General features: G+C 34.7%; 1 long non-coding RNA gene across 1 annotated transcript in view; it reads right to left on the reverse strand.

The window, feature by feature from the left end:
* Positions 1-296: 296 nt before the first annotated feature.
* LOC144304348 (uncharacterized) overlaps positions 297-15,468 on the reverse strand; it is a 76,389-nt gene continuing 61,217 nt past the window's right edge. The window contains exon 3 of the long non-coding RNA XR_013371250.1: positions 297-422. This is a non-coding gene — a long non-coding RNA (uncharacterized LOC144304348). The remainder of the gene's footprint in view (positions 423-15,468) is intronic.

The raw sequence follows: 15,468 nt of genomic DNA on the forward strand, positions 1-15,468 counted from the left end.
TGAGAGTCATCACAGTCTTTCTTCCTTAAAACAAGCAAAAAACAAACAACAGTAATAACAAAAAATACAATTAACACTGGCCTACATCAGAGTTAAAGTTCCTTTCTGCCATTAGAATATCTTTTGTTAATTAGCATATTCTGTAACCTGTATAATAAATAAAGACCAAAAGCTGCCAGCAATGACAACCTTATTGGATCACTATTCACTTTCATTTTTACAGGTGGCCAGATGTCCAACTATTATAATTGCCAGGGTTTTAATGTTAAAAACTCATTTACCAGGACACCTAGGTGGCTCAGCAGTTGAGCATCTGCCTTCGGCTCAGGGTGTGATCCTGGGTCCAGTGATAGAGTCCCACATCAGGCTTCCTGTGAGGAGCCCACTTCTTCCTCTGTGTGTCTGCCTCTCTGTGTCTGTGTCTGTCATGAAAAAAAATAAATAAAATCTTTAAAACAAACAAACAAACAAACAAACAAACAAACCCCCATTTATGTAAAACCCATGGTCTCTTAAGGATGGCTGATTTTGGAAGATTTAATCTAATGTTCTCAAATGAATCAAATGAATGGTTCTAAACTTTGTTGTAACATGAATTGAGTGTTAAAAACTAATTCTGCAAATGCTACAAGAAATATTAAAAGCTTATTTATTAAAAGTAATAGTTGCTTCAGGAAATGAAAATACAAGCCAGATAAGGTAGGGTATCGCAAAACACATACCAGAAAAAGGACTTGTATCTGAAATATACAAAGAAATCTTAAAATTGAAACAAAAGAAAGCAAATTACCCAATTTAAAAAATGGGCAAAAGACATGAACAGAGATCTTACCAATAAAGATATACAGATGACAAGCGCTTGAAAAGATGCTCAAAATCATAGCTCATTACAGGATTACAAATGAAAACAAGATACCACTACACACCTATGGGGATGGCAAAAACACTGTCTAAAACACTGACATTATCATACACTCGTTGGGTATATAAAGCAACAGATATTCTTATTCCTGGATGGCAAGAATGCAGAATGGTAGAGCTACTCTGGTACACATTCTGGCAGTTTCTTAAAAATCAAAACATAAATGATGCATCCATTAGGCTCCTTGGCATTCACACAAATAAGTTGAAAAGTTATAATCACATGAAAACCTGCACATGAATGTTTATAGCAGATTTATTCATTATGACCAAAACTTGGAAACAAAATGTGTTTCAGTAGGTGAACGGATAAACAAATCATGGTATACAATGGAATATTATTCAGTGATAAAAACAAATAAGCTATTAAGTCACAAAAACAATATAAAGGAACCATAGAGAAAATAAAAAGTTCAGTAGTTTGGAGAGAGAGAGAGATAAATAGGCAGACCATGGGATTTTCAGGACAATGAAACTCTTTTGTATGATACTATAATTGTTGATACATTTCATTATGCATTTGCCAAAATTTCACAGAGTGTACAACAGAGAGTGAACCCCAATGTATAACTATGGACTTTAGTTAATAATATATAAATATGTGGATTCATCAATTGCAACCAATGTACCACACTAATTTGTTAATAATTGGGGAAATTGGGAGGAGGGTAAAGGGTATATTCTTTGCACTTTTTGTTCAATTTTTAAATAAATCTATAATTGCTTAAAATAATAAAGACTCAGTTTTTAAAAAGTTGGCATTTGGGACACCTGGGTGGCTCAGTGGTTGAGCATCTCCTTTGGTTCAGGGTGTGATTCTGGAGTCCTGGGATCAAGTCCCACATGGGGCTCCTTGCATGGAGCCTATTTCTCCCTCTGGCTGTGTCTCTGCCTGTTTCTCTCTCTCTCTCTCTCTCTCTCTCTTCCTTTCTCTCTCTCAGTCTCTCATGAATAAATAAAATCTTAAAAAAAAAGTTGACATTCAAGCAAAAACTGCAATCAATTTAGGAAGGACACCCTGATACCATACTTATTTCTCATATACTAAAGACAATTTTTTTTTAACCAACTGAGCCACCCAGGGGCCAAACTGTTTTCACAAAGGAATTCTGTTTTTTTCAACCAAGAAAATATATTTTTATAAAGTTGAACCATCTTATCCAATTGTATGAAATAGACAATAATATAATCATGTCTTGTGTTGAAATAACACATGGATTTCAGAAACTAAAATTTCTTTGCCTATAATTTATGTATTTATTTATTTTATAAGTTGGAAAAATTAATTGGAAAAATACAATACTAACTCATTGTGACTAATTTAACCTATAAATATTTTTATTAATTAAACTTTGTTTCTCAAGAACATTAGTTGTTAGAATTTTTATAGGTAAGTTTCTAAGAGAATAAAACCTTATTTTTAGATTGCACATAAAACATAATTTCTACTTTTACTGTCTTTTTGCATAATTTATTAATTAAATGGATTTACTTTTAAATTTAAATAAAAACAAAACATAAGCATTCTGAAATTTATTTATATTAATTGATAGTACACATGACCTGATGGGTGATAAAGAGTTAGGTACATATTCAACTGATATATGTGTATTCATATACCAAAATTAGAGGTACAATGGGGCACCTAGGTGGTACAGTTGGTTAAGTATCTGACTCTTGGTTCTACCTCAGGCAATGGTCTCAGGGTTCAAGGATCGAGCTTTGTGTCAGTCTGCTCATTCAATGTAGAGTCTGCTTAAGAGTCTCTTCTCCCTCTCCCCCTTCTCCATGCTTGCTCTCTCTCTCTCTCTCTCTCTCTCCCCCCCCCCCATAAATACATAAAATCTAAAAAAAAGAAGATAGATGTACAAAAATGGTGTAGTAATGTTTGGAAACACAGCTAATTATTTTATTCATTTCTAAGGCATACCGCTTTGATATTTTAACTTCTCTAAAATTGGGAGAAATCTTTAATGTCAACTTAGATGTATTTTAACTATAACTCTTAAAAATAATGCAAGCATGTGATATTTTGGGCTTGAGTTCAGTTTAATAGGGACACTTTTGATAATGAAAGTTTCTAGTTCTAATTTTGAAATATACAATATCAATATCTAGGTAGGAAAGAATCTGTGTTTCACTTATGAATATTAGTGGGTGTACTGAAGTAGAGAATAGAGAGACTGAGTTTAAAGACATGAAGAGTATTTCCCTATTTTTTAGCATATCATCTGAATGCTACTCTTTTTTTCTTCTATGCATAACTGCTATATATACAATGATATATCAGGTCTTGAGTTAATTTTTATTTCATTTTTTAAAAGATTGTACTTATTTATTCATGAAAGAATAGAGAGAGAGGCAGAGACAGAGGCAGAGGGAGAAGCAGGCTCCCTGCGGGGAGCCTGAGGCAGGACTCAATCCCAGGACCCTGGGATCAGGACCTGAACCAAAGGCAGACGCTCAACCACTGAGCCACTGAAGTGCCCCTTGAGTTAATTTTTAAAGGAAATAGGAGCCTGCATTCATGTTTTAAAGAAACTTAGCTTATTGACAAAGATAGATCAATGAACTTGTTATGTAACATTTGACAACTTCAACAGAATCCTGAGACTTTCCATATTATATGAGTGCTAAAATTTTTATTTAATTGTAGAATGGTGGTATTAATCTAGGTATATATATATTATAGTAAAGAGACTATAAAGTAAAAATTTAAAGATTAGAGAGATGGAATTTTGATTTGAGGAGGATGTAAGTTGTTTCAGGTTGAAAAAATGGCTTATATTTTTGAGATAGAGTGAACAGAGTCTGTTGTGGGTTGTTTTTTTTTTTTTTAATTTTTTTAAACTTCTACTCCTCAAGGGTGAGACACTTCACTGCCAAAAAAAAAAAAAAAAAAAAGGAAGATATGTCTGTATAGGTCATAGGTTAAATATTTGAATTATAATAGCTTCTCTTATTAGAAACCAGGGACTTTTCTAGTACTCCCATAGTACTTAAACAAACTTACTTATTCACAGTAAAATACTTAAAAATAAGCAGTATGATACTTATGTCTTTATTTTCTAGTACCAGCCTTTCAAAATATGGCAGCATATTATTTTTATTATTATTTTAACACTTGATTTACATGTAGCACTTTAAGTGCATTTAAGAAAAACCCTAACAATATTTCAAATAGCTCATAGAATTTTTTTCAAAGGAAACATTCTTTGAAGTATATAATAGGAGTTGTGGCCATATTCAAGAGCAATGCAATATTTTAACATGCAATATATTTGGGAAGGATTATTTTCTTTGTTACAAACCCAAACCAAATGATGTGGTTCAAATCCTGACTCTATCACCTATAGAGTGATAGCTTAGGCAGAAATAGCTTTTTCCTCTATCAGTTCACTCTCTGTAAAATGGAGATAGTACTAGATTTTAAACGCAAAACTTTTTGTAAGTTTCCTAGTCCAGGCTATGTGGCAGAAAGAAAATTTTAAAACAAATCCAAAAAGTGAGCACTAATACACATAAATACCTGAATGGAGAACTATTATTACAATAGTATTTAAATGAAATAAAAGTAATTTGTAATATTTCAATATTCATATGCTTAAATTAAAATTTAATCTGTAATAGGTAAAATAGTCATATATAAGCTCTCAGAGAAATGAAGAGAAGGAATATAGGTATTAAGATTAGTCAGGGAAGTAGATAGCAGTGATCAGCTTTAGGATTCAGGATTGCATTTTTCCTTTGATTATTGAGTTTTATGTCGACCTGATTTCCATCAACTGTGATGGAACTTGGGAGGGGCACTAGGAGAATCAAAGACATGGAATACTAAAGGGTTTTACAATCTATACTCTAGAGTATCAGTAGCATGCCAGTGAGACTACACTGTAATTTTGGTTTTACTGTGATAATATAAGCTAAAAAGCTAGCATACCTAGGTTCCCTAGGTCATGCAATGGTTCTTGCCTACATGTGCTCAGACATTCTTAAGTAAAGAAAATAGTATCTGAAAGTTTTTAAATGCCAATGAGATACAAAATGATCTCATTGAACATAGGTTTGAAACTCCTTGTGTTTTTACAAACCAGCCAACCATACTTACGTGCATCTAATTTTAATTTTTAGAAGAAAAATTCATATTACATCTATTTCCAAATAGTGTAAGTTGATAGTTATTTTTCTATTTCAGAGGTATAGACCCTTTTCCTTAGCTAACTAAGGAAGATAGAAAGGCTTTTCTCAGGCCTTGAAATAGTTTCTCTTTAAATTAAGAGGAAGAGAAATACTTTTAGTAAAAATCAATGTACCTTTTCATTATCAGGCATACAATACAGGTACCTTTCCATGCTTAAGATAAAATTCCTCGTGAGCACAAAGGTGAGATATATCTTTATAGAATAAAACCCTATAGATTAGTTTAGTTTCCTCTTCCAATGTCTACTCAATTGGACTGCCTGACACTTGGGAACAAGAAGGCACTATTTAGATTTGCTTGGCATCCATGTGCATTATGTGAAGCAGTCATCTATTTTATAGCTGCATAAAACAGTACATGGATTTCATGATGCATAAAAGCAGTTTATTCCTCATTTTCCATCATGTAAATTTTTACTGAATAGATTTGCATGAAGAGTCACCCTCCCTTTAAAATACAAATGAAAAATGCCATCATTATATATTTTCCTCTTTCTAAGCCTTTCTTTGTCAGAAGCACACACTTTAAGGAGGAGAAAAGACAGAAGAACATTCTTTAGGATTAAATTGCTATCCAGCACTATAGCTAATTTTAAATGTTGCAAGAGTAAGGTTTATAACAGGAATAGAAAAAGCAGGTATAGTTTGAAAATAGACTCTTTCTATTCATTTAAAAAGTGAAAAAAAAATTCCTCCTCCCTACAAACTAAGAATTATATATAAAATAGTTGGATTATTCTCCACCCACAAAGAAAGTTACTACATTTGAATCAAAGTAAAATTTCATGAAACAATCAGAATATACTTTCCTCATAAGCTATAAATAGAAATAATCTGCATTATAACAAAATATGAAAGAATATCCAACTATGTATATTAACAGAAATGTTCTTTTTTATTTTAAACTGTAATTACTAATTTAAATTATATCATCTAATCATTACAGTCAATAGTATGGGAATAAATCTGATTTTCAGAAGTATGTTAGAATTTCATATTTTCATTTTTTAAAAAAGATTTATTTATTCAGGAGAGACACAGAGAAAGAGGCAGACATAGGCAGAGGGAGAAGCAGGCTCCCCACAGGAAGCCCGGTGCAGGACTTGATCCCAGGATGCTGGGATCACATCCTGAGCCAAAGGCAGATGTTCAATGACTGACCACCCAGGTACCCCCATACTTTCATTTCTTAATACAAAGAAATTACACAATACATATAGTAAAGATAAAAACAATAAATCTGACTGTTGAAAGTAGAATATATTTTGAAGTACATATGACATATAAAAGTTTGGATTTTACATGTCAATGTCATATGTAATAGTGCCAAATGATCCAATAAAAAAGTGTGTTTAGAGGATATACAAGATAGAATGATCTCAAAAAGCTGAGGTTTTCCAGGACAATTTCACACGCCAAAAAAAAAAAAAAAAAATTTGTGCTGACCTTGAAGAAGAGGTAAGATATAAAGAAAATAAGGAAAAGATATTCAAAGAAAAAAAGCATGCTAACACTTAGGCTATAAGAGTTTCTCAGCCTTGGCACTCTTGATATTGGGCCTGGATATTGTCTTGTTATGGGCAGCTATGCTGTATATTATATTTAGCTGCATTCCTGGACTCTACCTAGTAGGTGCCACTAACACCCTTCATTCCATGTAGTAATGACAAAAACTGTCTGCAGATGTTGCTATATGCCCCTAGAGGAGAGGACAATCACCCCTGATTGAGAACTCCTAAGTAATAGAGATACAGAGTTATGTAATAGGATAAAGGATAGGAAACCAATATTGATGTACAAAGGTTAAGATAAAGTTATGGAGGGCCTACAAAATCAGGCTAAGGAGTTTTAAATTTTTTTTTAAGATTTCACTTATTTTTTCATGAGAGACAGAGAGAGAGAGAGAGAGAGAGGCGCAGAGACACAGGCAGAGGGAGAAGCAGGCTCCATGCAAGGAGGGACTCAATCCTGGGACTCCAGGATCACACCCTGGGCCGAAGGCAGGCACTCAATCACTGAGCCACCCAGGGATCCCGAGTTTTCAAATTTTAAAAACACTGGAAAACTCTGAAGTTTTCTAAATAATAAACTAATATACTGAATGCTAATCTTTAAGAATATATGGGTGTGTAATATCATATTGTAGGGAAAATGGAATAGGCAGAGCAGTCAGTGAACATGCCAGTTATCCTAATGTGGAATAACAAAAACAGAAATTAAGATTATAACCATGAAAAAAAATAAAGCTGGGAATGAAGATACCTCACAATAACCACTGCAAAGAAAAAATGATACAGATGAGGTTCCACTTAGCTTACAGAAGTGGAGGAGCCTCATTATTGAAAGTTAAAATAGTATATTATAGAAAAGCCTGGAATTCTATTCTGGATATGTGTTTGTACCCCTAAATCATGTGTAGCTTTCACTACCCTTGGTCACTTCTCCCAAGGATTATCTCTCATGAGTGAAGTGATAAATTTTACTGAGAAATATTTGAGAGACTTTTCTAGCTATAAAATCTTATGAAACAGCCACAGTTCCAGATTTGGGGTTTGGTACAGTAAATCAAGTAATTTCAAGAAAGCAGGGTAAGTTATCATTTTCTGAGGAAAACATTATATTTCATTTTCAAGGCTTGGGATCATATGAAGAGCCATAATTTGACTAATAATCAGCTAACTGAGCAGGATTATGTATATTGGGGGTAACAGTGCAGTGTTTCTGCATTAGTCTCTTTAGCTTGCTTTAACAAAATATCACAGGCTGGTTGACTTATTAACAAATTTATTTTCTTGCCATCTTGGAGGCTACAAGTTTAAGATCAAGGTTTGGGCTGATTTAGTTTCTGGAAAAGCCTTACTCCTGGGCTTTTCAGAAGGCTACCTTCTCAATGTCCTCACATGGCCTTTACTCAATGCATGTGTAGGAAGAAAGTAAGCTGACTGGTCTCTCTCTTATAAAGACACTAATCCTATTGGATCATGGTCTCACCCTTATGATTTCATTTACTCTTAATTACTTTTTTAGAGACTCAATCTCCAGATCATACTGAAGGGTAGGGCTTCAACATATGAATTGGGAGTGTGGAGGAGGCACAAACATTAAGTCAGTTTCTACCACTGGATCAGGGATTAAGACCCTCCATGACATCATTGAACAAGAGAATTAAGATCTCAATAGATAATATAAAGAATATAAAAAACAAAAAAAAAACAAAAAAACAAACAAACAAACAAAAAGAATATAAAAAACAAACTTCACACCATGTAAAAAATGAACTCAAGATGGATCAAAGATCTAAACATAAGAGGTAAAAGTACAAAACACTTAGAAGAAAATGTCGGCAGAAAAAATCAACACATTGGAAAAGGCAAGTTCTTTTTTCTTTTATAGAACACCAAAAGCACAAGAAGCAAAAGGAAAAAAATATATAAATTAGACTCCATCAAGATGTAAAACTTTTATGCTTCTGAAAACAGTATAAGAAACTGAAAAGCAACTGATAATATGGGAGAATATATAAAGAACTTTTACAAATGAAATATAAAGAAAGCCCATTTTTTTAATAGGCAAAGGACTTGAAAGGATTTTTCTCAAAGAAAGGTATACATATGGTCAATAAGCATGTGAACATAGTCTCAATATCATTAGCCATTAGGGAAATGCAAATAAAAACCCTAAGGAGAGAACATTCTGTACCCACCAGAATGACTAGAATCCAAAAGACAGACAATGAGAAGTGTTGATAAGGATGTAGAGAAATTGGAACCCTCAAACTAGTTTGGCAGATCCTTAAACAATTAAACATAGAATATCCATATGGCATAGCATTTTCCACTTTCAGATATGTATCCAAGATAATTAAAAACATATGTCTACTAAAAACTTGTACATTCATATTCTTAGCAGTGTTATTGATTTAAAACCATAATGATAATTCCAGTCCAATTTGGAAAGATAAGACCCTAAACTCACCTCCTCCATGGAACACATTAAATTACCTCTATTTATTGAACAATTCCTCCTAAAGAACTGAGAGCCAACTAAACAGCTTCTGAACAACCAAAGACAGAATGGCAAAAGAGAACAGCAAAAGAGATGGAGACACAACAACAAAAGGAATCCCCACCCTCAACGCTGAAAGGGGCTGGGTCTGGTGTGGGCTTGTGGACTCTGGTTTGTTGAAATCAGAGAGACTAGAGAATGACATTTTTTTCCCCTCTCTACTTAAAAGCCTAAATGGGACAAGGTATGGACATCATAATCAGCAGGTCTGGTCATCACAGCAAGTTTGCATCCTCAGCAAGCCCATACCAGACTTTGTGGTCCTGGGGAGGGAAAAAAAAAAAAAATGTTTTTTTTTTTTAAATTTAGTTTTAAACATTTTTTCCCATTTTTTTATCATTTGTTTTTACTTTTGTTCTTTTTGTTTTTCTTGTTTTTTTTAAATTATTTTTAAAAATTCTTATCTTTTTTTTCTTATTTCTATAAAGAGCCATGGTTTAAACGAGTAACTAGCATATGCAGCCACAGTTCCAGGCAGCAGGCAAAAGTCCTCAGGCAGTCTATATGGATGACACCACACACAACACCATCCATTCAAGTTTAAAACTAGCTATTTTGCCTCATCCATACAAACACATGAAGTTGAGCAAAATCAGAAGACAGAGGAATATGCTCCAAAATGAAGAAAAACCCTCACACACACACACACACACACTGAAATAAAACTGATGAGCAATATGCCTGAAAAAAATTAAAAATGATAATTATAAAGATACTCAATGGGCTGGAGAAAAGAGTGGAAGAACTCAAGGAGTCTTCAATAAAGAGACAAGAAATTAGAAAAAAAAAGAAGAAATCAAAGTTGAAGAATACAACTGAATTCAAACACACACACAGACACAAGGGGCATCAACAGATTCGAGGATGTGGAGAATGTATCAGTGAACTGGAAGACAGGCTAATAGAAAGCACATAAGCTGAACAACAAAAAAAGATTTTTTAAAAAATGAGGATATGATAAGCATTCTCTTGGAAAGCATCAAGCAAATATTCACATTATTTGTTAATATATGTGAATATGTCCCAGAAGAAGTGAGAAAGTTGTAGAAAACTTAGTTTAGGAAATAAAAACTGAAACCTTCCCTAACCTAGGACCAAGACCAAGAAGCACAGAGTGTTCTGAATAAGATGAACCTAAGTAGGTCCACACCATGGTACCTAATAATTAAAATGTCAAAGATTAAGTATAACAAGAATCTTAAAAGCAGCAGGAGAGAAACAAAAAGTTATCTACAAGGGAAAACTTATAAGGCTAACAGCTAATTTTTCAGCAGCAATTTTGCAGGCAAAAAAAGAGAGAGGCATGATATATTCAAAGTGCTGAAAGGAAAATACCTACAACCAAAAAATATCCTACCCATCAGGGTTTCAGATTTGAAGGAAAGAAAAATTTCCCAGATAAACACAAGATGAGGAGTTTATCACCACTAAACTAGCCTTACAGAAAGTGTTAATAAGATATCTTTAAGTGGAAAAGAAATAACACAATTAGACATAAGAAAATTATGAGTAGAAAGATGTAAAGTATGATAAGATATACAAAAAATGTGAAAGACAAAGGAAAAAAGGGAAAAAAGAGAAGGGAAAAAAGAAATAGAAATAAAAGTGTTTTTTTTTTCTTTTTAGAGTGTGTTTGAACTTAAATAACCAAATTAATATAGATTGCTATCTATTTAGGATGTTATATATGAACCTCATGGTACCAAACCCCAAACCTATGATACATACATACATACACACGCACACACACACACACACAAAAAAAAAAAAAAAAAAAGAGAAAGGAAGCCAAACAGCACTATATAAAGTCATCAATCATAAAAATACAGAGAAGAAATAAAGTACAAAAATAACCAGAAAGAAATTTTAAATGGCAATAAGCACATGCCTCTCAATTACTTTTAGTATAAACAGCCTAAATTGTCCAATCAAAAGAAATAGGGTACAAAAATGTATAAAAAACAAGACCCAATCCATATGCTGCCTAAAAGAGACTCACTTCAGACCTAAAGACACATATAGACTAAAAGTAAAGAGATAGAAAAACATCCACTGTCCAAATGGAAGCAAAAACAAAGCTAGGGTGGCAATATTTATATCAGACATAATAGACTTTAAAACAAAGACTGTAACAAGAGACAAACAAGGACATTCCATAATGATAAAGAGACTGATTCAACAAGAGGATATAATAATTATCTATGCAACCAACAGTAGAGCACCCAAATACATAAAACAAATATTAACAGACATAAAGAGAGAAATTGATGGTAATACAATAATAGTAGGGGACTTTAACCCTCCAGTTACATCAACGGATAAATCTCCAGGCCAAAAATCAATTAGGAAACAATGTCATTGAATGACACACTGGAAAAAATAGTTTTTAAAAATTAAAAAAAGGAATGACACATTGGACTAATGGACATAACATATATACAGAATATTCCATCACAAACCATGGACCAATCTCGGTAAAGGGCTAGAGTGCTGCAGCCCTCAAGGCATTTGGGAGAAGCCAATGGGTTAGGCAGATGGCTCCAGAGGGAGGCATCTGTGCCCCATTCCATCCAGAGTCACAGCCCCTGGGAGCGTGGTTCCAGCAGCACAAGGCCCTGGATCCCAGGGCGCCGGAGCAGTAAAGCCAGTGATCCTCCATTCCCCTTGGGACAGATGGAAGCTGGGAGGGCACAGGTCAGTTAGGACTCTCCTGCTGCTGGGCTCTGCCAAGCTGAGCAGAGCAGCACAGCCCCCACCGCCTGGGGAGCATCTAGGCCACTGCAGATAGGGAGACTGCATTAGTTACTGTGGGGAGCTAACTCCAGAGCTGGGGACCTGGCAGCCATCAGTATTGTTGTTTCTCCTTGTGTCACCCTGTGCCTAGGAAAGTGGGGCCCCAGGGAACAGAGGCCTCATGGGGTAAACAGCTCCCACTGAGCCCGGCACCTGGCAGGGGGCGGGCATCTACCCCAGGTGCACACACCTGAGAATCAGCAGAGCAGACTCTCCCCCAGAAAACCAGCTGGAAGGACAGGTGAAGAGCAAGTTCTTGACCAAGCAGCACTGGAAAGCTCCAGGACCAAGGGAAAATTGTGAGAATATAGTATATAGAACTAGAGGGTTCCCCCCGACTTTGTTTTTTTTTTTTTTTTTTAGTTTTTTTTTTCCTTTTTCCATTACAACTGGTTTTTATATCAGACTAAAAATTTCCAATATTTTTTCTCTTTTCTCACCTTAACTACAATATTTTACCAGCTCTTCAGTTTTATGTTTCTTCTTTTTGACTTTCATGTTCTACAATTACATGTCTTAGATATATTTTTCACTTCTGGATTCCCTTCAACATATTCAATATAATTTTAGGAGAAATATGAGATATGGGTTTTGTTTTATGTTTTTTTTGTTTTCTCTGCCTTGTTTTGTTCTACAATGGCAGAAGTTAATACCTTCTAAAACATGACCAGCATGCACTCAGAACTAAGTGGAATATTGTACTGGTCCATTCTGTGAGATTATATTCTCTCTTCACATTCTACTCCCTCTTTTATATTTTGATGGTCAGTGTTGGGGCTTCCTATAAATTTTGCTGGTTTATATAAATTTGAGATTGAGCATCTTCTAACATACAGAACAAAATACACAGAGAACCAAGAGATTCACCCTCTAGGACCACTCAGGTAGACTACATTCTCTCTCCACTACCACTTCTTTAACACCATCATCCCCCAGTATCCCCGTTTTTCTTTTTTTCCCCCTCTTTTTCCTCTTTACTTTTTTTTCTTCTTTAGGATTTTAGGCTTTTTGTTTTTTACTACTTTATTTTAAAATTTGTTTTGCACTTTAGTGGTCATTTTGCTTCATTTTATTCTGATCTTCTTTTTTATTTTGTGGTCTCTGACCTTGTCAGAATCATCTAGGGTGGAATTTACGTAGGTTGTGGTTGATATTTTGACTCAGCCCACTCATATAGCAACTCTGCACTGAACAAAATGATTAGAAGGAAGAACTCATCACAAAAGAAAGAATCAGAATCAGTACACTCTGCCACAAAGTTACAGAATATGGATTACAATTCTATGTGAGAAAGCCAATTCAGAAGCACAATTATAAAGCTACTGGCAGCTCTGGAAAAAAGCATAAGGGACTCTAGAGACTTTTTTACTGCAGAATTGAGATCTAATCAGGGCAAAATTAAAAATAAATTAAATGAGATGCTGTCCAACCTAGATGTCCTAACTGCTAGGGTTAATGAGGTGGAAGAAAGAGTGAGTGACATACAGGACAAGTTGATGGTTAGAAAGGAAGCTGAGGAAAAAAGGGAAAACAATTAAAAGACCATGAGGAAAGGCCAAGGGAAATAAATGATTGCCTGAGAAGGAAGAATCTACGTATAATTAGGACTCCAAAAGAGGCTGAGAGGGAGAGAAGGCCACAAAGTATATCTGAACAAATCATAGCTGAGAACTTCCCTAATTTGGGGAGGGAAACAGGCATTCAAATCCAGGAGATAGAGAGGTCCTTCTCAAAATCAATAAAAACTTCAACACCTCAAAATTTAATAATGAAACTTGCAAATTCCAAAAAAAAAGGGGAGGGGGGAAGAAAATCTTGAAAGCAGCAAGAGACAAGAGATCCCTAACTTACATAGGGACAAATATTAGAATATTAGATTCACAGAAGTCCTCTCCACAGAGACCTGGCAGGCCAGAAAGGGCTGGCAGGATATATCAGGGTCCTAAATGAGAAGAACATGCAGCCAAGAATACTTTATACAGCAAGGCTGTCATTCAGAATAGGAGAGATAAATAGCTTCCAAGATAGGCAGGAACTGAAAGAATATGTGACCACCAAACCACCTCTTCAAGAAATATTAAGGGGGGCTCTGTAAAAGAAAGAGGATGCCCAAATAAATAATCCACAAAAACATGGACTGAATAGGTATTATGATGGCAATAAATTCATCTTTCAACAGTAACCCTGAATGTGAATGGGCTTAATGATCCCATCAAAAGGCGCAGGGTTTCACACTGAATAAAAAAGCAAGACACGTCTATTTTCTGTCTACAAGAGACTAATTTTAGATGCAAGGACACCTACAGCCTGAAAAAGAAAGGTGGAGAATCATTTAGCATTCAAATGGTCCTCAAAAGAAAGCTGAGATAGCAATCCTCAAATCAGATAAATTAAGGTTTATCCCAAAGACTGTAGTAAGAGATGAAGAGAGACACTATATCATATTTAAAGGGTCTACCTCACAAGAAGACCTAACAATCATAAATATTTATACCTCTAATATGGGAGCTGCCAAGCATATCAATCAATAACCAAAGTGAAGACATACTTAGATAATAATACACTAATAGTAGGAGATTTCAACATGGCACTTTCTGCAAATGACAGATCTTCTAAGCACAACATCTCCAAAGAAACAAGAGCTTTAAATGATACACTGGACCAGATGAATTTCACAGATATATACAGAACCTTCCATCCAAACGCAACTGAACACACGTTCTTCTCAAGTGAACATGGACTTTCTCCAGAATAGACCACATACTGGGTCACAAATCAGGTCTCAACCAATACCAAAAGATTGGGACTGTCCCCTGCATATTTTCAGACCATGCTTTGAAACTTGAACTCAATCACAAGAAGAAGTTTGGAAGAAACTCATACATGTGGAGGTTAAAGAGCATCCTGCTAAAAGATGAAAGGGTCAACCAGAAAATTAGAGAAGAATTAAAAAGATTAATGGAAACTAACGAGAATGAAGATACAACCATTCAAAATCTTTGGGATATAGCAAAAGCAGTCCTGAGAGGGAAATACATCGCAATACAAGCATCGCTCAAAAAACTGGAAAAAACAAATACAGAAGCTAACCTCGCACCTAAATGAACTGGAGAAGGAAAAGCAAATAAAACCTACACCAAGCAGAAGAAGAGAGATAATAAATATTTGAGCAGAACTGAATGAAATAGAAACAAGAAGAACTGTGGAACAGATCAACAAAACCAGGAGTTGGTTTTTGAAAGAATTAATAAGATAGATAAGCTATTAGCCAGCCTTATTAAAAACAAAAGAGAAAGGACTCAAATTAATAAAATCACAAATGAAAAAGGAGAGATCACCACCAAGGAATACCAAGGAAATGCAAATGATTTTAAAAATGTATTATGAGCAGCTATATGCCAACAAATTAGGCAATCTAGAAGAAATGGACACATTTCTAGAAAACCACAAACTACCAAAACTGGAACAAGAAGACATAGAAAACCTGTA

The sequence above is a fragment of the Canis aureus genome, chromosome 33, assembly GCF_053574225.1.
Source record: "Canis aureus isolate CA01 chromosome 33, VMU_Caureus_v.1.0, whole genome shotgun sequence".
Lineage (NCBI taxonomy): Eukaryota > Metazoa > Chordata > Mammalia > Carnivora > Canidae > Canis > Canis aureus.